This window comes from Gallinula chloropus (genome assembly GCF_964237585.1).
Source record: "Gallinula chloropus genome assembly, chromosome: 2".
In the NCBI taxonomy this organism is placed as follows: Eukaryota; Metazoa; Chordata; class Aves; order Gruiformes; family Rallidae; genus Gallinula; species Gallinula chloropus.
This window is the reverse complement of record NC_140086.1, coordinates 48,555,871-48,582,696: the sequence shown is the minus strand read 5'-3', so window position 1 is coordinate 48,582,696 and position 26,826 is coordinate 48,555,871.

Below are 26,826 nucleotides of genomic sequence, written 5' to 3'. Positions count from 1 at the left end.
TAGAAACAAAGGTGCTTTCCTAGGATTGTGCTGAGGAAAAGATTAATTTGACATATAAATCTATTACATAACTTAAATGTGCTGCATTATCACCACTAACAGTAAAAACAGCAACAACTTTTACTGCCTGAAGTTTTCTCTGGCACTGCACAGTAATTATCTGACCCATCTCTAAGGTCACTGTATACTGTGGTTATATTTCATGTTGTTTGAGACTACTGTAATTATTAAATGTATTATGGCTGCATAGTCTGTTTTGGTAGGAACTCCTGAAAAAATAAAACCCAAGTGCATTTATGGCCTCAATACCCATAAAACTAACAAAAATCCTTGGAGTTATGCTATTTTAATCCCAAAATATCTGACAGAGGATAGCGAGAAAGCTCTAGTTTTAACTGTGTCTTGTAGTCCTGAAAAGTTTTCTTCTTCTTTCTCTTATCAAGGCTGCAGAATGCACACAGCAGTAGATATGCTTGACGTTATCTGTAGGAGGATAAAAGCCCACACAGCAGCCACTCTGTGCTGGACAGTTTTGAAGCTGTTGGGAACTGCTTCTGTCCTTTCAAGGTATTACCACATACACATCAGGGGCTGTGGTACTTTCTGGCCTAATTTAATCACTGTAATGTGGAAGATGATCTTTCAGACTATCACACAGAGTGGGATTTGGGTCTGGCACCTTTCAGTTTTGAATTTCAGTGCTCCAAGATGCCATCACTTACAAAACCAGAACCCAAATATAAAGAAAGAGAGAGAACTGATTATCATAAATTAAAAGCCTAAAAATATGCGGGGGGAGGGAGGAGGAAGAATGACATTGCCTAGTATTTAGCTGAATGTTCACGATTTTGCCAGTGGAACAAATGATTATTTTTTTATTTCTAAGGCCCACATAACAGGGAAAGCATTGTTAAATAGTTTCATGAGGTATCATTAAGGTATCTTATAATTGCCATTATTTCCTCATGTTCATAAACAGAAATTTGCTGTTACAGAGAATAAGACATTAACTGAAGAAAAAAAATAAAGCTATATTAGCTAACAAGCGCTGAATAATATATGTTGAAACCCAGTGTAGAAATATGTGCTGTATTTTAGTGTGCATAAAGCTTTTAACTTGTGGAGTGGCATTTGAAAAAGCCATATTAATAAACAAGGTTCCTGTCGTGGAATGAGTATAATCAGAGTCTTTTAACATTTTTTTCATGTAGCCAGCTGAACTGTGGCTAACATTCAGATGCCTGTGTGATAGATGACTTAGAAATGATGTAGACGTTTCTTCCAGGGAATAAGCTTCATTCAGGGTCTTTTTAAGTTTCTTTGTTCAAGAAAACACAGAGTTTTTTGTTGACTCACTGCCACAGCAGCTCATTAGATAACACCCATTCAAAATGCTGAAGTTGTCAATACAATGCTTAATTTGGATGAAAACAACCTAAAGAACGTTTATGTTCTCCAAAGCTTTCCCGGGATGTCAGTTAGTCTAATAAAATCCAAAGAGCCTCTCTCTTTCATACCGTTGGACCATCAGGACTGTAGCTAAACTACTACAATGGATAAGGACAGTTAATGTTATGAACTTACCAAATGATTAGGAAACATACATATTATTAACATTGGCACATAGAAGACATTAAATATATGCAGAAGTGAAGCAGAAAACTGAAAGTAGCTTTTAGCATTTCAAACATTTGGAACAATGGTATCTGAATTTAGTGTTAACATCTATTTATGCTGCCGCTCACGTGTTTTAGGGTGGGACGACTCCCACACATAGTGGAAAAAGGTGACTGTGGGAGTTAAAAACAGAGACCTGCCTTCTAATTAGAGGTATTCAGGTATATGTCTTGCTGTGAATAGGCTAACTCTTCTCGGGGAAAAAATAGAACCATTATACATATATTGGGGTGATATGGAATAATAAATGTTTAAGAACAAGGCTGCGTATTACTTCACTGAAAACTGCATTTAATCAAGATGTTTCAACAGCCAAATTTGTCACAAATAGACCACTTCTCCTCCAACATTATCTTTTCATGTACCATTTCTTATCAGGCTAATTTCTGATTATTTTGTCAGGAAATTAATTTTCCTTTAGGCAATATTTCCCAGCAGTGGTCAGCACATATCAAATCAGAGCTGGAAATTGTAGACAGTTTACATAAAATTAGAGCTCTAGTGTAATATTTTCTATGTATTATACCAAGGTTGAGATTGTAACAGACACTATATTAAAACATATAATTATTTTATTGCTAAATCTCCATTCCAAGCAGAAAAAGGGAAGACAAAATTAAATTAATTTATTCTAAATATTCAGTATTTTTTCCACTTGATAAACTGTGCCCATAAAATTAATGGAGATTCATCTCGCTCCTAAAATTTCTGGTGTAGGCTGGAATTGTATATGCTGTCACAAACATTAAGCTAAATTACAAAACTGAGGGGGTTTTGATTCAGAACAAACAAATTTAATCAGAAATATGTAAGAACTTAATCGATAAAATGATAAATAGAATCTTTAAAATATCATACGTTGTAATATTATTCTTATTGCACCTTGATAGAACACTATTCCAACTGTGCATTGTAATTGCTGTGTCACAATTAAATGTGAAAACAGTTAAGAATTTACAGAGATTAAACTCCAAATTAATATTTCCCCCAAAGAGTTTGGATTTGTTTTGACAACAAGGCATTCTGAGGGTTTTTTTAATCAGCAGATATTTTTTTTTGGTGCATTGGCAATAGGAAAACCCTTACCCAGGATATGTCTACTGATGCAACTTATACGTTTGGGAAAGATGGTAGAGGAGAAATTGAATTCACTGTTCACCCTGTCCCCAGAATTTCAGCTGTTGATCAGCAGAGCTAGCTAGCAGGCACACTCTGGAAGAGATTTAACCTGTGACACTACTGCTATTTCAGACCTCAGCCTTCCCCACAAAAGTTGAACAAGTAAATTTATGTCAATTTTACTGTCAAAAAGAAGACTTGGATTTTTTAATATATGCTAACAGTAGCATATTATTAAATATACATGCAGCTATTAATAGCTGAGTTCTCAAAATAGCAAGGATATCTTGAATACAGCTCATGGAATTATAGCTGGCACAGTTTTTTCCCCTATGCAGTATAATGTTCCAACTGAGCTAGGCTTGCTGATGTGCACACTGTGCATATTTTTTTTTCAAATTATGACAATATATTTGCATTCCAGTAGCATTACTTGAACTATAAGATATTGTTCAGTGTGAAGAATATCGTATATCCCATATTGAAATGCATAGGCAATTTTAGGATGCATCGCTCCCTCCTTTTCCTTCTGAACTTCACATTTACACGAGGAAAAAATGGGCATGGACACTTACTGCAGATATGATGTAAATCAAGACTATTAGTAGGGAAGGAACTCTTTCTTGTTTTATGTTTGAATAAATGAAGGGGTCGTGGTGCAACCCATGAATGATGCTTTTATATTAATAAATGCCCTTTTGTTTTAGCTCTTCCTCATGAGAGGTTTAGAAATGGATCAGAGTTCAGACCCAAACCCTGTCACCTCACAAAACCAAACACTAAACAGATATTTATGGCCAATGCAGAGTAGCTCTCACTGTTGTCTGGTCTGGCTGGCACATAGCACTAAACCATTTATATCAACATTTGCTGGTTACCCAGAAATTTGGTTGTTATGTGTTAATACTGAAATTCACACATTTCCAACTGTCTGCTTTGAGTAAATCTTTTTTTTCCATCTTCCCTTGGTGGATTCCCATCTTCTGCACAGCGAGCTATTGCTGCCTTTGGTAGAGGAGACGTAGCAGAGACACAGCCAGGAGAAGAAGAAAAGCAGATAAAAGGAAGGTTATTGTGTTGATTTCAGGTCTTTGCGTCAACAGTAGATGACACAAGAAAAGGCTACTCCAACCTATCACAACAACTGAGGAAGCTGTAAATATTTTCAAATCAGTCCCTCTTTCAGCTGCAGAGAAAGAGCCAGTTGGGCTTAAAAAAAGAATTAAAATTGAGGTATGCTTAAAGAAGTTCAGCAAATCTTAGCTGATGGAAAACTGCAAAAGTAGGACAGAAAGCTGTTAGAGGTATTATCAAAAAGTGACACTGCCATGGCTGCACACTGACTTCTTTTTTATGAAGTAGAAACTTGGTTGATTCTGATGTCTGCAAAATAGTAAAATTTTCAGATTTGGTGTAAACCCAAGTGGGAATATTCCTGTATGCAACAGAAGCGACTGCACCAGTTCTGATTTGAAGCTAAATACATACAGACATTTTCATACAATGTACATGCCGGCTGCTGTTAGCAGTCATAGTGACTCACATACTGGCCCCTGTGGGAAGACCACTGCATAGTTTTGTTAGGGGAGAAAACACAGGCCATGTCTATGTTTGTGACAATTCCCAGCTGGCTTCTCTGCTAGTGACAGAAATAATTAGCATAAATAGATTTTTAGCTCTTTAATGCCTCCGACAGTATACTGAAATGAGAATACATTTCCAGAAAACCATACGATTCGTTGTAACATTTTTATGTCTTATATGTGATTTATTACTGCTGATTATTTATTATGCCTTCTTCTATTGTGAATATATTTGCGCTGAAATACTCTTTAGGGAAGGGTTGCCTCAAAGTGGAAAATGAAGTAACTGTGAAGTGACGGTTCCCAGCACAGAATATACCTATTATGTAGTCAGACGACATCTATTGCATTTCAATGTATAGCTCTGTGATTTGGCTTACTTCCCAACCAGTTTCTAAGTACGGAATTGACATGTTCAATGGCAGGGCTGTCTGCCAGCTGTGATGCACAATAAGGTAAAGGTCTGTTCAGATTAAAAGTTTTCACCTGAAATCTTTGTGTGTGCGACGAATGTACTTGTCAAATCAGACTTCCCTGCGTGAGCAGAGTAAATAGGTATAGTTAAGTGGTTGCAAATGACTGATGGAGAGATGGTCAAGCAAGTGCAAAACGACGGACTATTTCTCAGAAGGTGACCCCACAGATATAGCCCATATAATGTGCATATGAACACCCTTCATCATAGGAAGGGCAATAAGTATGGCTTACTAAACCTTCAGCTGTGTGACAGACCTGTTTTATTGTCTCCATCAGAGAACTCTTTGTGATACCTTCACTTGTAGAGCCACCTTTTCTGCTGGTGGAAAAGTACAGAGTGTTACGGTGGATGTGCTCTTTGACTGCTGATAATGAAAGTGTATGTTGTGCTATATATTCATAACAAGCACTTAAAGGTGAAATCATTTATATATTGGCACTGCTTTGCAACCAGAACTTCAAGATGGGTAGCTCTGTTTAAATGAAGGGAAAAGGCATTCTTCCTAGAAAAGCTAAGAGTTTATCAGTGGAAAGGCCAGGAAAACAGAGAAATTTGCTCTTACAGTGTCCTTGTCCATTATGCTGCAGGGATTAAAAGGTATGGATTTATTTCTCTGAAAAATCTGACAGTTAAAAAGGACAATGTTGAGGCATTTGATATATATAGACGGGTTCACTAGTGTTCTCTGGTTGCTTTCTGCTACCCTAGTAATGCAAAACAACCGTAAACCCAGCCAGATTTACGACTGCTTTGTTTGCTAGAGCAATGAAAAAGCGGCCAGGGTGTCCCAGTGAAAATGGCCCATATGCTGCGGCCTAGATTCTTAACAATAGGAACCTAAATCCACATTTAGGTGATTAAATAAGTGGCCTGCTTTTCTGAAGTGCTGAGCCTACTTATGTCCCACTGAGCCATTACAGAAGAAACTTGAGTTTCTTCTTTCCTGGCGTGCAAGACTCCAGCTGCAGCAGCTGTGGTGTCAGGCTGCTTCTGAGGAGTGAGCCACACAGGGTAACTGTTTTGAAGATGAGGTTTGTAAGATGGCATCTGGTATGTGATCTGAAGAGCAAGGGATGCCCTGCAATGTCTGGCAAAGAGCTGGGTGAGGTGTGCCTCTACACCCAGGGATGTATGGAGAAGAGACAATTAGGTGACAGGCACTCAGCACTTCAAGACATGATAGTCCTGATTCAAAGTTCAGCAGCCTGGAAAATCAGAACCTGCCTGTGTGAGCCTTAAAATGGATTTACAAGAGTAATTAATCCTAGTGGAAAATGCACACATTGTTAACAGCAAATTCTCACTCTTTGAAAGTTGGAGGAGAAAATGCAACACTACATCAACATGTCTTTGCTTCTACTGTGTGTGCTCCTCATCATGTTAATTACTGCAAAGTTGACAAGGATTTCTCTTGATTCTAGAGAAAGCATGAAAGCAACACACCTCACTTAACAGACAAAGAAAGAAACGGACATTGCAAATGCAGATAAATACAAGGATAGATTGGGTTTTAAACCTTTTCCAAATTTGAAAGCAAACCTTTAGGCAGGGGATGTTCAAGAGATAAAGGCAAAGTAAAACCAAAACAAAAGCAAGAAACATGGCATTGGTTCTTCTTTAAAGCAATTAAATACTCTTAAACCCTTTGATTAGGGAGCTCAATGCAGTGTGGTATTAGATTTTGAGGCCAAAACAGAAAGTTGGAGGCAGAGCTGGATCTGAAACAGATTTCTTACAGCCAAATCAGAGAAAGGTTTGTTGCAGTATGAACTTCTTGCACTATTGAACTTTTCCTCCTACACTTTAAAAGACTACATTTGCAACTTGTTCATATCAGACAACAGACTTTAACTGACTGCAGTTTATTTATGTCAGCACAAGATATTATTTTCTATGTTAATTTTTCTGGTTTGTATCAGTGACAATAGACTGATGATCCAAGTGTTCTAGAATTCTAGAAATGCAGCCTACATGGGGAGTTTAACAGAGGATTTTAATTTAAATACTCTGATTTTCTATGGATTTCTGAGAGAAGACAGAATTTTTTGTTTCTTTCCTTTCTAATTTTCAGTATCATGAAATAATTTTTAACTGGAAATGTGACCTCTTAATTTGCCAAAATTCACAGTTAAGGAGGAAAACATAAGCACAAAAGCCATAGCTGTAAATTTTAGATTTCAAGTATTTCTTTTAGGTATGATTGTTCAAATAATTCTAATGGTAATGTTTAATCTGACTACAACGATCCAATAGACTGTAGCTTAAAATAGTGAGTTTATCACACTGAAGCAAAATCTTGTATGCTTGTTCATATTCAGAAGGTTACAATAAGGGCCACGGTGCTTATTGAAACAAATGCATTACAAAATTGAAATGATTCTCCACTGAAAAGATCCTGCTTAGCTGAGAAATTGCAAAAAGAAATGAGCAGAAACTTCAGCTCGTAAATGGAGAAGGGGACAGTGAACCTTAAGTTTAATAGATCTTAAAAAAACCCAAGCAAACAAACCAACCCCCGCCCCCCCCCAAACTCATGTCCCCAGGCCCAAAAAACACCCTCACCCTGTCTCTTCTTTCACATGCCTTGAAGCACAGTCTTCATCAGCAGCGAAGTCTGAAAATCTTCCTTTTAAAATGTATGGTCTGGGAAGCACGGATCTAAAATATTTTATCAGTTTCAGTTAGAGCCAAGAATCCCTTTAGTACCTTTGCTTCGAAGACAGAGTGATATGAGAGTGAAGGGCAGGGGAGCAAATGGGCTGCTGTTCCACATGCACTCAGTCCCCCTACAGAGCATCCTCCGGGGGATTTTTCCATACGTTTCCTAACCTTAAACCAGCTTTTCCAAAGTCTTTCATCTGTAGCAGAATAGGGTATCATAAAATGTGTGTTCACCCTCAGGAGACATGGCAAAGTTTACTAGGCATTATTGACCTGCAGTGTAATAATGTCCCTCAAGACTAACCTTTAAAGCTTTCAGTTCTGAGTAAGTAAGACTAGCTGGATCTTTTCTACGTCTCTGGGAATATTATAACTTTTCGTAAAGCTATCTATAAAGAATACTGAAAAAGGGCAAGAGGAAATTGCCACCTTCTCTGAGACAGGCCTGCAAGGCACACACATACTTGGCTTACACAAATCTCTCCTCTTTGTTAAACTCGTTGGTGAGACTGGTATTGCCAACATCAGTATGATTTTGATAACAGAAGGAGGAACAATCCGGCTGTATAATATGTTAATCTTTTCACTTCAATAAATATAATGAGGATTAACATACATCGTTACCAGACACATAGTTGGTGTACATTGTCTACCTACTTTGAATTTGATGGAGCTGAAAAGCTTTAAATTAGTTGAGAATCTGGCCTCGACATTACAGGAGCAATTTCCTGCATTACTAAAGGCTTTTTAAAAATAAGAATGTCCATTATTTTTCAAAATTAGGAAAATATGAAATTTTGATAAGGTGCATCATATTACAAGATCTATCTTGTTTTCTACGAAGGGATATTTGTCAGGCCAGAGATGTCTAATAAGTGATCTAATGGCTTTCATCTCAGTTTAAAAGACAGACAAGCAGGGTTTTAGTTTTAAAATGAGACAAATCTTGTAGCAGAATTTTTCAAGAACATGCAAGCCATTTAGAATCAGCTGATGGAAATTTTCCATTTTGAATAGCCTGGTCTTGTGGTTGCACAGAAATGGATCAGGTTATATATGAGAGAGGAGGGCTATTGGGAAGGGTAAATTTATTCTACTACTTTCTTCCTATATTGTCAGTGGAGTTCATTTATTTATAAAGCAGAACCTGGATGTCCCTTCATAGTCTTGTGTCTTTTGGTGATACTCACATTTGCAACATGTGGTAGAGGTACTTCTTACATCAACCATCAACTGCTTTACTAATTACTGCACCAACTCAGAATGTTCATCACAAACCCAAAATCCTTTAGTAATTTTATATCTAGTATATTTTACAGAATATGTTTTCGGTACCATTGACGTGGTTGGAAATTATATCTACAGCTTCTTAAGAAAGACTTATCTACTTTTTGTTTTTCCATGCCAACATTTCAAAAAATCTGGGGAAAAATGATCCCCAGAAAACCAGAATCAAATTTAAAAAAGATAATAATAAACCCACTAGTGCCTGTCAATCTCTTTTCCAAACTTGATCAGAAATAATTGACTTTGAAAAGAATTCAAAGTTAACCCTAACTACAGAGAACAAGAAAAGGGTATTGCACGGAGTATAGTTCAGTATCATTAAAACTTCACCATGTGCTTTAGCACATTTTAACTATCAGAAATGACAGGAAATAAATGTGTGCCTTGAACTATGTAATATATGTGAAAGAGCTTGGTAATTTCCATCAGGTTCCTGATAGACACGTATAGGTATCATGAAACTGTTACTTGTTAGAAAATCCAAGTAATGAAAAATGAATGGGAGCAAGTTCCCTTAGAATTTTGCTTCAGAAGGCTTGTCTGTAGTAAAGAGCTGGTGAAGAGCAGCATACTGATGGGTCAGTGACACTCAGTATTTGAAAACCATAATTTAGGAAGCATATTTTCATGCTCAGCTACTACTTTAGCAAACTTAATTTTTCTCCTTTTCCATTTCTTTATAAATATTTAGGTGAGGAGTTTTTAGCCTATGTATTGTTTATGTAAGTAGTGTAAAGGATTTCTTTATGGTTATTAATCCTTTCAAATTTGTTTTGCTATAATATTTCTTTCTCCACTGATCTAACTCTATAAATTCCAGCTTTAACAGACACTTCTTCATTCAAAGCCAAAACTCTTCCTTGCAAAATGATTTAGATGAGCTGATTTTTTTTTTGAAAGAAGAAACACCAACTTTCCCATAACTCCTAATCTGAAGCCCCAACAGTACATCTCTCTTTCAGACCATCATCTTCTAGGTGAGGTATTTTAATTTGGCCACATGAGAGAGGTTGTTGTATCATGATGCCATGAAAACTGATCATCATTCCTTTTAAGCTGAGACTCTAGTCTGGTGTGCCTCAAGTTTTGAAATGAAAGATAGCAAAAGAACGCAACAAACAAAACCATTTGCCACTACCAAAATCAAATAGGAAAAATATTGAAACTGAGAAGTGCAATAAACGTTTGCATTGGAAATCAGTTACCACTGAGTAGCACTAAACAGGTAATTTTCAACAGGCTAGCAGCTAGATTACCTACCTAAGTGAATATAGGTTATAAAGCCACATAGCCTTGTTATGTCAATTTTCTTGCTGGCAATGCAATCATGTTGAATACCTTTCTCCCCTAAGATCGTTAACACTGTTAGGGAAAGAGCCATTTTCTTATTACCAAAACTCAGCATCCAAGGCTAATGCTTCAATAACACTAAAAACTCTCCTTACTTTCTGTACATATTGATGTTTCTGTCATTGCAAGGGGAGTGATTTTATCAGCTGAGTTAGAAATGGCCCAACATTCTCTTGTGAACAAGCTTTTTTATTATGGTTAAGCAAACTCCAGGTCAGTTCAGAAATCAGTCCATTAGCTGCAAAGTTGTGGAAGGGGAGAATTTGCAATAGGAACTGACAGCTGCCTTTTAAGACAGAAATTGGGGAACACTCCTGAATGTAACTGGTAAGGAAACAGGAGTCTGCAGTCTGAGTTCCTTGAGAACTGTTCAGTGACAGAGCAAGACTTATAGAGTGCTTTTTCATGCCTTTTGGCAACTGGAAACGTGGCCTAGCTGCAGCACATGGTCACTAAAAGCTTGCGGTTATCTTGCCATCAATGCACAAATGTATCCTGCTTATTACTGGTGGTGCTTAACTTTGATTTTGAGAGTGATGCCCTCCAGCCTACTGCCCAAACCTATGTAGTGGCACTTTCTGCAAAGCTAAAAAAGCATGGCCTCTACCACTTCTCCAGTAAGGCCCACTGGTTAGGAGGTGACTAGTAAAGTACCAAGATATTCCCCTGACTCACATTGCTCCATGCAGGTGAGTTATTTCCAAAAAATTTCCATATCTTTGCATACTGAAAAAATATCTGGCCTTGCAGGTCCCATGTAAGAGACAAGCACTCTCCTGTAGAAAATACCTCTCTGTTTGGCTGTGGCAGTTAAGCAACTACCCGTTCACATGTCATGGAGATATCAAATTATTATCCATGTAAAAACTGGTCAACCTAGGCTGGACTCCTCATATCCCACCCCAGAATTTAAAGTTTAAAAAAAAAATTAGGAGGTGAGGAATGCAGTATGGTTCCCTTGTTTTATATATAGTCCTGGCTCATGGGAACCAACATGAAAGAAAATTAGGAGTTTACTCCTTTAGATTTGTATGTTTGACTGATCGATTCTTTCCCAAGGTGAGGGTATGAGATTTTTAATCATACTTCTAACACACTTGATTCTCTCATATTATATAGGGAGCATGGCTTATAGTTTAGGATTTTGGGTGATACTTATGGGGATAGGATCTTTAGAACAGGCATTGTGCTGTCTAATGTAGATATATCAAAGGTTTTTGGTCAGGCCCTTAGGGAGCCAAAGGCTTAGGCATCTTTGACTTTGGTTGTCAATCAAAATCAGTAGGAAGCACATTTAAGCCTGGAACAAATATCACTGTGGCACTTTGGTGCTCAACTTGTACACAGGTTCTGTTTCTATCATTACTGAAGCAAAACGTAGTACACTATCAGTTAAAGACTTTTCTGCAAAAACCTCAGAAGTTGAAGGAGTATTTTTTCTCCTTCTTCTCATAGCTGCATCTGGTTCAGTGCAAAACTCATGAATGAGAGGCACACTTGCCAGAGATGCATTCTGCAGGGTGGTACCTTTATTTCAGTTTATCATTAGGGGAATATACACAGCAAACACATTTTGCTTCTATAGCATACCATTTTTAGAGTTTGACTTTTTGCTTGTTTCATCATATCTCTGCTATGAATAGGCAGGAAAAATGTGTACCCTCCAAAGGAAGGTGTGGTGATGCCTTTGACCTATGATTTCCAGGGACCATAGTTTGAGAAACCCTGAGATATGGAATATTCATACATGGTTCCTGTGGTGTCCCTAGATAAAGCTTCTCTTTAATGTTTGATGATGCAATTTCGAAATAGTCTTTTAGTGGAAGACAGTTGGTGTTTGGATCTAATTTCATATAAAGAATAGGGAGTCAGAGTGCTTGTACTGGAGTTTGTTCCATCTCCGCCCAAAGACAATTAACCCCTTTTTTTCCTGCTAAATTTCTCACTAGTGTCTCTGTATCCCATCACAAATGTATATTGTAGACGAACTAGCCACTTCCTTGGTGAAAGATGATATATAAATACAGTACTTTTATTGCAATCCTAGCATATATTTTGCAAAAGCACAGTACTAAGACACATAAGTGCAAAATCATTATTACAACAGAAACATATATTTTTAACGAGCCCTGAAGCCAATATAACAGCAATTGCTGATGTAATTCACTACCATAATAAAGTAATTTATTTATCATAATAAATCATCTTAGAATTAGAAAATAAAGTATTACTTTAACTACAGGCTGTCAGAGGGGGCAGATTTAAGTATCCTGCTTTATATGAAACATTGGAACAGACAAATCAGGCAATTTTATATTAGATAAAGACCTTTTGAAAGCCAGACATATTTGGAGGAAAGAAAAGAAAAAGTAGTTCCCAATAGAGCTGAGAATCTAACTTTGTCTTTAGGAAAAAAAAATGAAAAGGTCTAAAATAGAAATATTTTGAACATTTTATTTATTTATTATTTGTTTAGGTGAAGAAAAAATAAGTGTAGGTCCCAGATTGTAAGGACTAAGATATAAAAAGCCCCTCAGATTGACCTTCAGTATTTTGGAAGAAAGCCCAGTGTGTAATGAGGGAGTAAGAGAAAGAGAAAGACTGAAAAAGCAACTTCTTTATTTTTTGTATGTTTACAGTGCCTTCAGGGACTTTATCTGGGTACGCTGGGTAAACAACACAATGGAATTATACCGGTAGTCTCTCTCTCACCACATGTTTAAATTATGCAACAAATGTTTGATTGGTGGCTTCTTTGTACTGAAAAGCGCTGATCACTTCATCCCTCTCTGGTAAAAGAGAACATTACTTAAAGGGAAGTGAGTTAGAAAATAAAAACAACAGCACACACAAATTTGGCAGCAATATTGTTGTGAGAGGTTGGAGCAACCTCTCTTATATAAGCAGGCAACCCTGAGAATCGGAAGCAAAAGATTTCAGATAGCTTGGGAATTTGGCTGCCTCTGTGGCAGATACAGTAAACAGCTTCAGAAACGATTGTGTATTTCCGCTAATCACTTAGGCTATAAGCTAAGCTGACATTTTGTGTGCAAGAAGTGAAACTGCTTACTTCTCTTCCCCATTTTCTGTCCTTTTTGCAGAACGGTGACTGTCAGCAGTGCACCCTGAGTGCAATAACATTACAGCACGTTGGCAAAAAGACAACCTTGAGACTTATGTGCCCCCAGATGCAAGTACTGTCTGACACTTACTTGTTTTAAAATGTAAATGTTACTATATACTCTGTGCATTATCTAGTAAGAATGTTCAAGAGTGTTCAAAAAATCTCTGGTAGTCAAAGGTAACCTAGGCCTTCCTTCTTCAGAAATACACCTCGTCATTACTCATTGGTTTGCTTTCTTACCACACTTCAGTATGTAGTTCCACAACTGCTGTTTAGAGGTAGTTTTATGACTTGGTGTTAGAATTGGCTTTGGTATTAGAATGTTTGTCCCTCCTTGTCATCTGCAGAAGTTTATTTCTGTTTGGATCCAGAGACTGTTGCACCCCAAATTTGCTGGTAAAATTATCAATGAGACCATACTGTAATTTTCATTGATGGTGTTATCTTTGTTAAAAACAGCTCCCTTTTGGGGAAGATAGAAGTGCTACAACTAAAGATATGAAGAACCATTAATCCAGAGGTTGGATACGAGTTTGCTCTTCACCAGGTGATGTAAGAACTATTATTCCAGATCTAAGTCTGAGGTATTTAAAAAACAACTTCTTTCTTCCTGTGCCCCATTCCTTTTTCTTTACCAAGAAATGCAGCAAGTCTGAAATGATCTACTCATGACTTGAAGGTAATATCACGGTCTGCAATGTTTTTATATGAAATTATGCTTTTTTTTCTAAAGTTAGAATTAGATTTAATGCACTGAATCGATCACAAATAGCACTTTGCTCTGGAAAAAGAAGCAAGATGTTTAAAAATGCCTGCCCAACCTGTATTTCACATTTCTGCCTGCACATAAATAGATGCTTAAAATTATTATCTTTATTACTTTTACAGGCAAATGTGTGATTTTAAAACCAAAGAAGGGCTGCATATGAGCCTGTCTCAGTGGTGAACATTCATGGCCTTTTTGGAAGAAGCACATCTAAAATAGGAACAGGTTTGTGTAAAAATCCTGACAGTCTACCCTTTCCCCTTGTGAAGTTATGAAAATTTTGCCAAAGGGTGGGAGAAAGATTTTCTTGAAATCTTGCTGAATGCCATCAATGATACAGAAAGTGTCAAATCACATAAGGAGTAAATATGAAAAGTATATTCAATTCAAGCATTTTCAGAAACAGAGAAAGAAAATACCTAGAGACATGAGAGAGAAGCTATATGGTGATAAAAGAGACTAGAGGTGGATGTTTCCATAGGAACCAAGAAAAAGGGTATTTATCTATGTTCAGAATGACTTGCATGATGTTTAGTAAGGGGTCAGCAAGTTTCTTGGTACAATGCTTCCTTTTCCTTGAGCTCTTGATAAGTCTTCATTTGTTTGGAAAGTAAAAAGTATTTGGAAGGTGGATAGGACTCAAGACTGTGGTAACTGCAAAATTAATGCTGTCTGATTTACATAACGCCTTCTATTGTATCAAGCATCTTTAAGTGCTAATAAATGCATGTGTGTATAAGGAGCTAAGCTTATCAACCACCTACGCTACATGTGTCTTCCTTGTATTGGTGGGTCTGCAGAAGGATGAGATATAGTATGATGCTACAGCTGGCCAGAGGAAATATTACTATTTTATTTTTTTGTCCATAGATGTATTGACTAAAAGATTTTTTTGCTATAAGAAGATACCCCAACACTTGTCCAGGCAGAAGAGTGTAATTTGTCTGGACAACAGAACCAAAACCCAAGCCTGGCTATTCCAGGGGAAGGCAGCAGTGATTCATTCTGAAAAAGATCTGTGTCTGGAAGCAGGCAAATGGCTAGGTAGGAGCTAGAAATGCATTGTAGTGTCAATAAAAGGCAATGAGATTTTGTGTAGTAAACCAATGAACAATCATTCTACACAGCGGCATTGTTATTGTACCTCTCTGGTCAGATCACATCTGGACTATTGCCTTTGGTTCTATCACCTTTGCCTTGAGTTAACTTAAAAGACTAGTAAGAAAGCCAGACTGTCCAGTTTGAAATGTCTCCAGATCGTCAGTGGCACGAACATAGCCGGGCAGAAGTCAGCTGAGAGCCTGGGTTGATCGGGGAAATTTTGGTACCTTTTTCACTTCCGTATAAGCCAGCAGCTGCTAGCCTTGTTAAAATGGGTTTCAGATTGATTCTTGACAAACTCAGATATACTCTCAGGGCCCTTATTCTTTCACCATCATGGACAATATTGTTGTGCTGGCAATCCGTAGTAGGATCTTGAAAATGACACACCACAGTGTGTTGGAAAGTCAGTCATGTAAAAATTCAAGAAATAAGCTAGTAAAGAAAATTCATGTTATCCTTACTGGCTTTGCCAGTTGGTTTAAATGAGAATGATAGAGTTATGTTTCCTTCACTGGCACTGTAGTTCTTTCTTTAGTTTTCTATAAGCCTGTTGTGGAAGACAGAATTTAAATGTCATGGATCATTGCCAACAGAAAAAAGAAACTTTTCTAGGGTGGGGGCAGAGAATATCAATAGCTTGTTTGAGCCTTGGATTCATTTTGCAGACACGCAACTCAATTCAAGGAGATTTGGTAGGATGAGATAAACAAGTGTTGACAAAACGTAGAAAAGAAACAGACTTTCACATACTTATGGAAGGTAGGTAAGCTGCTTCTCTGAAAGGGAGCACTTTAGAGGCTGATCTCATGCCAGGCTTAAGCTGTAGATTGCAAATTCTGTGTTTCATTCCTTTCCTTGCATTAGACATGGTTTCTCATCCTTCCCAAATGAAAGGTGCAGGAGCAGAAACCATAGGGGAGTGAATTATGTCTTTTTCTCCAGTTTTGATGGTATCAGAAAGAGGTGGTCCAATTGTAACACTGCCACTGATTTATGTGAAAACTGTCCATACACAAATTAAGACAGTTTGAAAATATATCTAAAGGAAAGCCCTTGATGTTAGTGCTGCACATTAAGTGGAAAATTCAGCTCTCAAACTTTTTAGAGTACAGTTCTTACTTTTCTGCCAAGACCTCCATAAAAAGTTCTGTGCTTCTAGGATAAACCAGACCACTCTTTTAAAAGAGACTGAAGGAAGCAGCTTTCTGAGCTATTTTACTCCTTGATTTGGTAAACAGTTTTTAATGGTATAATTTATATTATTAAAACTAATTACACCATTAAAGTATTTGTCTGAAATAGGTTACAATGCCTTACCGAGATAATATTTTCCCGAACAAGAGGCAAGGCTAGGGCTTTGCAGACAAAATTGTCAGTTCTGATTGGGTGGATTTGATGTAATATTTCTTTCTCAATTAGAATTTGCTTAGTTTAAAGTTAGATTATTTTTTTCAATTTGTAATTTTTCACAATTTTTTTGACATACTTACTACCTTTGGAATCTGTACACAGGTACTAATGCAGTCTATAAGTTAACCTTTGTTTTGAAATGACTTTTCCCATGTAGCCAGATTTTGACCAGTGTGACTGCAGAATAACTCATTTCAGCTCAGTGGTACTAATCTAGCGGGTTTGTATTAATGCAAATGACAGTGGGATTTCTCTTCCTAAGTGGGGTAACAACTGGGGAAGTTCGTTCCATCTATTTAGGTTTTCTGCTTTTATGAAGTGTGATACTGGTAATGTATAGATTGAATATTGGGTAAACTGTCAGGGAATAGGAAAAAAGTTTAGAAGTAACTTTTAATACATACATTCTATGCAGTTTCTTACTGTATAGACTTTTTTATCCTTAGTTAAGTCCAAATATTAAAAAAAACCTAAGGACAAAATCTATTGGTAGACTAATACAGAAAACTCAACCTAAACTGTGAAGTATCTGTGGCAAGTAAACATGAAAATGAAGCAACTGAATGAAGAGATAGATTCTTATATTTGTTCAAAGTTATTTGTGTACACAAATGTCCATTTGCATGAACAAGTAGAATTATGTTGAGTGTGTCCGTGAGAACTTATATACAACTGTGTCCGTGAGAATCTATATATAACTTGACATCTTCAAAAGAAAATTATCCATGTGTAGCTATTGCATTTCCCAAAGGATCAACTATTAGGGTTTCTTAAATCCTCTCCAGAATAGCAGTATAATTCAATCCAAACACTAATTCTCATTAATGGTGCTCACGATATGTTATAGTGTATTAAAATTATTTTAACATCTGTCTGGGAAATAATATCATGAGTTCTATTTCTGCAGATATTTTTCCATATGTTTTTGTCCCAAGCAAAACAAAATGGAGAGAGGGGAAAAAATGGAGCAGGGTTTAACCTTGTGTTAATGATTAACATCCCCCATGTACAAAATGCTGACTGTACTATATATGTGATAAACAACTCAATTCTGACACAATAATAGAGAAGAAAAGTGGAACAATTTCACTCGTAATGTTAATAAACCCTTTACATTAAGTATATCTGTAGGTTCTCATTTAAAGCTTTCTTAACAAAATTAGTGGAAATGAAACTAAGCGAACAAATACCATGATTATTCAAGTAGTAGTCTGGAATAAAGATAATTCAACAACACATATGCTCTGTAACTGAAGCTGGGGTGAAGCAAAGTGAAGGGTTCAGTGAACCCTAGGATACCCAGACACTACCCTGTATTTGGATTCCAGAGCCACCCATGCCCTTCCAGCAAATCTTGAACCCGGCTTTTGTGGCATAAGGATCAAAAAGTAACCAGGGTGAAATCCATAAACCAACCATAGGGCAAAACAAATGTCACTATGAAAAAGAATCCGGACCATCAATTCATAGGCAAAAGGTCTGAACATAATTTTCCTTATTCATTGGACAGTAATGACAACTTAAAAAAATTATATTTCCATTTACTTTGACAATAAACACATTCAGTCTATAATTATTGAAGCTGGTTATTTCAATATCAATTTATTAGCAGCATTAACATGAATGCTTATTATTTTTAAATGTGAAACAATGTCTTTGTCTCTAATTTTAGAACTAATTTTAATTTGAACTTGACATTAATATAAACATGACAATGCTACTTTGCCACTATGTATTGCCATCATGTATTTTTATTTTCTCAGGGGAACTGACAGAATATAATTCATAATGACAATATTAATATAAGCCTATGAATAACAATAAGGATTTATAATAATATTAACATACATAACATCACCTGCATTGAATCTGTCAACATTAATAACTTAGATTTTTTCCCTATGTGGTATATATTTTCATGCATATATAAATGTCTTCATTAATATACATTTATGATTACTATTAAGCTTATGCATAGTCTCTTTTATTATGCAAATAAGGGTTATAACATACACTCAAAGACAGTGACTCTCTACACATCACTTTTATCTTTAATAAGTTCTATAAAAAGCAAGTAGGTTAAAAATTCAGCCCCATTAATTAAAATTGGTTTGTGTTCTTGAACTAAAATTGTTAATAATAGAGGATGTCTACTGAGCTATTAATTGCCTAGGTCTATTTATCTATATAAAATGTCTCACAGAAAACTATGCCAAAAAGATATTTTTCAGAACTGACAAAAAAATAATGAAAAGAGAGAAATTTACAGCTTGGAGTGAAAGCTTTGTCTCTATACACATCCAGGCACAACTGGGAACAATAAGACAGTCACAAAGGTGGTTCTACATGATGCATAGTAGTTGGAGGGCATATGGTACATTTCACTCTTAACTGAGACTTTTTCTATCCTTTTAGTGCTTTATGTTAGAATCTTAACAAGATTTGTTAGTCCAGCTTGTTTTCTTTAAAGTACATCGCTAAAAAAAGCCAAGGAGGAAAACTAGTGTCACAGCCATCTGTGAAAAGCGCCAGAGCAATAAATGTGTTGAATTGTGATGAGATCTACACCAGTAACGCTGAAGGTCTCTGGGGAAATCTTCATATGTTGTTGATCTTATACAGAACTGGACCATCATACACATCACTAACATTACATGTAAATAAAGTCTTTTTCCTCCATCTTACTTCTCTGTGTCTAAGAAAAAAGCTCATCTGAACAGATTAGTAAGTAAACTATCTCAAGATGAGGATGTGACATCTTTTATCCCCAAAGAATTTCTAAATTATCCTTCCCTCCTTATGAGAGTACAATTAGATAATATAGTCTCTATTGTCCAGGTTGAGATAAAAACTACCTGGAAGTGAAGGTTTTCATTCAGAAGGTTACTTTAGAGCTCATACATTCATCTTGAAGCTTCAACTTGGGAGCTTTTCTGAATGGGAATGTAAAGCTAGTTGCAGAAATCCACACAGGTTACACCTAATACAGAATTCCTGAGGATCAGCACCATATTCCTTTCTCTAGCCTGTGTCATCACTCATTAGCAGATAAATCTTGTCATGTAGAATTAAAAACATATTAATTAAAACCACAGTGTCAAAAGGTTAACTATACGATTTATGCTATTTGATTATGTGTGCCTTCACAGAAATTTTATGCTGGATTCCTGTTTACACCAGAAACATGTTCCCATTTAATTCAGAAAGATGAGTTTTACTAAGGGAAATACTGTTTTTTCTCAGAACTGGCTTCAAGGACCCTTTGGAAGTAAGCTTGTGTTGGCATGGGCAGGGGGAACCCCGCTCTGGGAACTATCTTGGCAGTTATTGTTGCATATGTGGTACAAGGAACAACCATGGGGAATGACTGCTGCTTCTGGAAGGGGTTTCCCTGACCTGCTCTGCAACACTCCAAGCCACCAGGCAATACAACCTGTTTCTCCCCTTTGGTGGCAGCCTTCATGGCCAAGTTCAACAGCCAAGTGACACAGCCAGGTTCTGCTGGGTGTAAAGCAGGGAGTGGGATCACTTCCCACTCCTCCCGATCCATCTGCTGTTTAAACGATGGTTGATGTTTCTGTGAATGGCTGTTATGCCAGGGCCAAATGTGGACAACTGAGATTCAGTTGTAGGAGGTTACTAGTATGGATGGCTGCTGTCACAACTGTAAATACCGTAGTACAAGACACTATTTCAGCAGTTACACAAAAAAACCCACCTGTTAGAAGGAAAATTAGTCAGGAAATTTTATTTTTTCCTCCAATAAATTACCTTCACTAGTGGCTTGATTTTTGGTCCTTTGGGGCTAATGGGACCATCAGTGTTTCACTTGCATTAGGATAGTCTCACTTCAACTTTTAGGGTAAAGTTGTGTTATATTTCATGTAATCTGTGCTACATCTCATGTAATCTCTTGTATATAAATTTCTTGTTCTCTTGATTCTGTGCACAAGATCTTTGGAGGGCAAAATCAACATGAACTTGACAAGAGAGATGATTTTGGTCCTGGTCAGTTATTATTTCAGCTGAATTGAGTGGTGTATTTGCTGTCAGTCAAGATCTTGAGATCTGAATCACACCAGGTGAACCCTGGAAGTAATCAACAGGAGTCCCATACACAGACTGTCTTTCTTTCCTGTTTGTTATTTTAAAACTATGTGAGAGAAAAGGTAAAAGGAAAAGCAGCTAGTGAACAAAAACATACTGAGATGGTAAAGTTCAATGGAAATCATCTTTTTAGTCATGTAGGTTTGCAAGAGAGATATTTCATCTTTATTTTTTCTGAATTACAGTTTCGGTCTTGGGTATATTGGTTATAGTCCTTCCATGAGAGTCCTGAAATCTGCTACAAGAGAGGGAGTTGGGCTTAACAACTAAGGAAAACCATCTTTTCTTATGCTCTAGGAAAGATACCTCAAGCAAATCCGTCTGAGAATGAATTGACTTAAGCTGTTTGTTTTCAAATATTCAAAGAGGAAAATTCCATGAACCACCCACAAACACAAGTATTTGAGTACTGCTTTGAATCCACAAAAAAGATTGAAAATCTTACAACTCATCATTTATGTATGTTCTGTCATATAGAATAAAACAGTGAAAAAAGTGTTCCGTAGGGTTTCATAGGGATGCAAATCTTGTTTCTGCAATGTTCATTATGTGGTTGAATTTCTGTCTTTTATTTTTGTTTAAGATGTAAACTCTCCTGCCATATAGTAAGAATTATGAATTCAGTTAAGAAAATTGATTGAATTTGTTTTATAAATCCATACTGATAGATTTATTCATAGGATAATGCAAATCTGCTGTATCTCTGTCATACGGTAATACTGTACAAATCTTTGATTAGGCTTCTTTTTTAAAATCTCTATATTGTTTTTTCATCTATTCAGAATGTCATTTTGATACCACCTATTATACCACTGTAAACGTTATGCGTATAGACATTTTCAGAACATTTGGAAGTAATTTAATGATCAATGTTTGATTACTTTTGCTTTTTAGCAAACAACTAAATCTCAAAACTTTTTCTTTGTCCTTATAATCTACATTAAAACTTACTGATAAGCAGTTTAATTGATTTCAATGGACTGTGACTCTAAGACTTTATCAGAGGGGCTTAAAGCCACACACAAACTGTAAATTATTGCTGGCTGACTGACTTAGAAAGTCACTGGAAGTGCTATGAAGGGATCGGTTTATCAAATTGGGATCAACTTTTATAGCTGATGAAACCAATTAAAAAATATTCAGAAACATTTCCCCCTCTCTTTGAATACTGTTTAGTGACTTCTTTCCTGAGGAAGGAGAATTTATGCTTTGGATCTTCTTTATTGTACAGTCATTTATAAAGAGCAGGACCAAGTTGGTGGAGAGCAATTGTTCTCTTCCCAGGAAAACTGGATGATTCTGTTAATATATCAGCTGCAAAATATTCATGTTAACCTTTACATTGTCCCCTACTGGCTTCAGCATCATCATTAACTGAAGTGTGACTCACTTCCCTGAGGATAAATTGTTCCATTTAAGAGGCCACATCAAGAACATGACCCGCACAAGTGGGGAAGAGGGCTGTGCAGTTTTGAAGATGCATCTCAGGAAGTGGCATTAGAGCAGGTGATGCAAATAAGGGGAAGATAATAAGAAGTATTACAACTCCATTAGGCTATACTGCCCAGTTAATTGCTTTTACTCCTATATACCCTACAGAATGCTCATGTGACTAAGTGATATACAGAGATACTGAAAAGGCATGAGAAAGCTGAAGATAGATGAGATGTCTATGTATTTGCCATGGGGAAGAGAGAGTCTGTGAGTGTGAATATAAATTAAACTATCAGCTGGTCTTCTGCACTATTTTTGCTAATATTAATCTTCCTGATAAAACATCTTTTCATGTCCTGTCCCCTTTGAGGAGGAATCACGTGATTTGATGCAATTTATATCTGCCCTGGCTATGCCGGGTTTCAGAGCAGCGTTATATGTTTCATAGAATCATATAATTGTTTAGGTTAGAAAAGACCTTTAAGATCATCAGCTCTAACCTTTAACCTATCACTGCCAAGTCCAACCACCACACCATATCCTTAAACACCACATCTACACCCGTTTTTAGATACCTCCCTGGATGGTGACACAACCAATTCTCTGGGCAGCCTCTTCCAATGATTGACAACAACTTCTGTGAAGAAATTTTTCCTAATATCCAATCTAAATCTCCCCTGGCTCAACTGTAGCCACTTTCCCTTGTTCTATCACTTATTACTTGGGAGAACACAAACACCCACCTGCCTACATCCTCCTTTCAGGTAGTTGTAGAGGAACAAGGTTGCTCTCAGCAAAGTTTCCACAGCCTCCTTTTCTTCAGGCAAGCCACTCCTCATCAGACTTGTGCTCTAGACCCTCTACCAGCTTTGTTGCCCTTCTTTGGACATGGTCCAGTACCTCAATGTCTTTCTTGTAACAGGGAACCCAAAATGGAACACAGCACTTGAGATGTGACCTCACCAGTGCCAAGTACAGGGATGCTATCACTTCGCTAGACTTGCTCCTTAGTTCCCTTGGGTGAATTGCACCTGGCCCCGTAGACTTGTGTGTATCCAAGTGGTGTAGCAGGTCGCTAACCATTTAGTCTTGGATTATGAATCCCTGTCTTTCAGCTCAGAAGGCTGGATACTCAGAGAACAACTGGTCTTACTATTTAAGATGGAGGTAAAGAAGGCATTAAATACCTTGCCCTTTTCCTCATCCTTTGCAACTATATTTCCCTCCACATCCAACAAAGGATGGAGATTGTCCTTAGCCCTCTTTTTGTTCCCAGTGTATTTATAGGAACATTTTAATTGTCTTTAACTTCAGTATCCATATGAAGTTGTAGTTGGGCTTTATCCTTTCTAATTTTCACCGAACATAACCTCGCGATGTCCTTGTAGTCCTCCTAAGTTGCTTTCCCCTTCTTCCAAAGGCCATGACATCTCCTTTTTTTTTTTTTCCCTAAGTGCTACTCAAAGCTGTCTGTTCAACCAGGCTGGTCTTCTTTCCCACTGATTCATCTTTCATTATATGGGATGGCCTGCTTCTACACCTTAAAGATTTTCTTCTTGAAGGATGTCCAGCCTTCCTGGACTCCTTTGCCCATCAGGACTGCCTGCCAAGGGACTCTGTCAGCCAGTCTCCAAAACAAGGCAAAGTCTGCCCTGTGGAAGTCCAAGAAAGCAGTTCTTGCAAGTCCAAGGAAGCAGACCCCACTCCTTCTCTGAGGATCTAAAATTCTTTCATTATTGCTATGCCCAAGATGACCTCCAACCTTCACATCACTTAAAAGTCCTACTCTGTTCTCAAAAAACGGGTTCAGTGGGGTGCCTTCCCTACAGGGCTCACTCAGCAGCTGTGTCATGAAGTTATCTGCCACACACTCCAGGAACCTCCTGGGCTGTTTCTTCTTTGTTGTATTGGATTTCCAGCAGACATCTGGAAAGCTCAAGTCCCCCACAAGAACAAGGGATAGTAACTGTGAAGCTTCTGCCAGCTGCTCATAGAATATTTAATCTGCTTACTCATCTTGGTTGAGTGGTCTGTAGCAGACCCCACCATGATGTCTGCCTTGTTGGCCTTCTTTCTGATCCTTACTCATAAAAAGTCAGTCCTGTTTTCACCATCGTTAAGCTCTAAACAGTTGAAACAGTCTCTAACATACGAGGCTGCCCCACCACCTCTCCTTCAACATCTGTCCTTTCTATCAAGTTTATAGCCATAGTTACATATCATACTTCTCCTGCTGCACAATAGCTTTGATTCCTCCTGTCTGTTGCCCATGTTGCATGCGTTGGTCTAGATGCACTTATGCACTTCAGTTGGGCTATTGGTCCCACCACCTTTTTTGAGGGGGATCAGTCTCTGCAGTTCATCAACTCACATGGAAAACAGTAAGTCTAAGGATTAGAAAATAATGTTTTGAATTAAACTAATGTAGAGAAACACATACAATTGTTAGCTAGGTCTTTGCAAACTGTACTATATTCAGGGCAGCAGAAAAAGAAACAACCTCCAACAGTTGTCTATATAATACCACAAACTGTGTAATTGATATAATTTAGGACCAGTTTCAATAAAAGTGCCAGCCTTACCAAGGCTTCTGTGAACTTCTGGACATAGGTTTTACTGAATCTTGACTTTCATAGTTGCTTTAAATTATAGACTTAAGCTAAAAGAGCAACATATTAATAAATACCACTCTACTGCAGAACAAAAATGTGGCCAAAGTAATGTTAGGGCTCTGATTTAAACAAAGAAAAAGAGTAGATTTAAGAGAATAAATACTCAGGGTGATGTTATAGCATAAATTTTGGCAATCTGAATTGCAACCCACTGAAGGCAAAGTTTGGCTTAATGGCTATAATTATTTTGGAGACTTCCCCTCTGAAGGCAGTTCAGCTTCTCAAAAAACCCCTTGTTTCTTTTGTCCTTCTGTTTGCCCTTATCCAAATCTATACGATCTAAGCCACTGTAATATTCAAATAATGAAAATCATCAACAAAATATGTTGTGGGGTTGTTATTATCCTCAGGTTTGCATGTGAAGAATTAAATTCAAGGCAGAAATAAAAGGAATTGACCACTGTTTCACCTAGAATTTCTGTGGCACAGTAGGGAATTGAATTCAAGGCTTCTAAATCTAAGGTTAATTTCCTAATTTCTGACCCATCTAATCTCCATAATTAGTCTTCTTCCCTGTGTCCCAGCTGAGTGTGCCTAAATATGACTGATACTATGTTGATCCTTGATTGGTTTGCTTTTCCACTAGCTTTTAGCCATTATTACATTTTTGTTCTGTGTTTCTTTTATGTGAGGTTTTCCCTTTTCTTAGGAGACATCATTTAGAAAGTAAAGAAAAAATCAATTGGTTTCTGGGATAGTTGATTATTTTATATATTTATATATATTAAACCCAATCCCTAGCATTGATTCAAATGTAGACAAAAATGTGTGGTACTTAATTTTGAGATGTGACAAAAACTAATAATAAAACTATTATGACAGCCATGAATTTCACCTTTGCTTTTCAAATACACTATATGTGAATCTTAATCTTCAATTAGGGAAAAGGGAAAAGGGAAGGGAAGGGAAGGGAAGGGAAGGGAAGGGAAGGGAAGGGAAGGGAAGGGAAGGGAAGGGAAGGGAAGGGAAGGGAAGGGAAGGGAAGGGAAGGGAAGGGAAGGGAAGGGAAGGGAAGGGAAGGGAAGGGAAGGGAAGGGAAGGGAAGGGAAGGGAAGGGAAGGGAAGGGAAGGGAAGGGAAGGGAAGGGAAGGGAAGGGAAGGGAAGGGAAGGGAAGGGAAGGGAAGGGAAGGGAAGGGAAGGGAAGGGAAGGGAAGGGAATGTGTGTCATCCATGTTGTGTTGCATACTTTCTCCACTGGATCTATTAGCAGGAGGACCTTGTAATGCATTAGTGTTGAAGGCATTTTATGTTGAATGCCATTTCTGTAATCTTTAGCTGACCACATTTTTGTTTTCATTGCATGAGAGACTGGTCTGTGAGGACCTCATTTGGATGGAAGAAGAAAATACTCTTTCTCAAATAGAATGAGGGCAAATCTAGTCATCTTCAGCAGCTTGATACACGAGCCCCAGTTATGTCAAAGCAAACTTTTAGTGAGATCAGCAAGGACAGAATTTCTGAAGAAAGCTATGTGTCTTGAAAGGTTGATGTACTTGCAGACTGAGACCTCTAAAATTAATTCTTCTACAAGCAGGTTTGCAGAGTAGTCTTCTTTGAACCCATATGACCACACTGAAACAAAAATTACTTTATCCCACTTTTTGCCGATCTCAGTCCTGACTGTAAATATTCAAAATTTTAGCAATCATAAAATATCTAAATATGAAGAAATTTCTCTAGTTAACTGAGGCTGACTTTCAAAGCTTTTTGATCTTCTAAAGATCTGAGAGCATTTTGTAGTTTACACTTGCATAGAGGTGTTTCAAAAGAGATATGATCATCTCATGTTCATAAAAAAGCATAATGAGTTATTTTTATTTTTTAAAATATACAAAGCATTTATTTGAGTGATTTTTCCCCCAGAAAAATCCCAGAGGTTTATGAGACAAAAGATCCAAAAAGCACAAACTTTGAAAGAAAATAAGCTCACATGCAATTTTTATATTCCTATTGTTTCTTTCTCATATAAAAGGTGGAAGCATTCCATTAAACTGAAGAAATCTAGCTCAATGCCTTTTCTGAATGATATTTTCTGTCATCTGTAGTGGAAGGA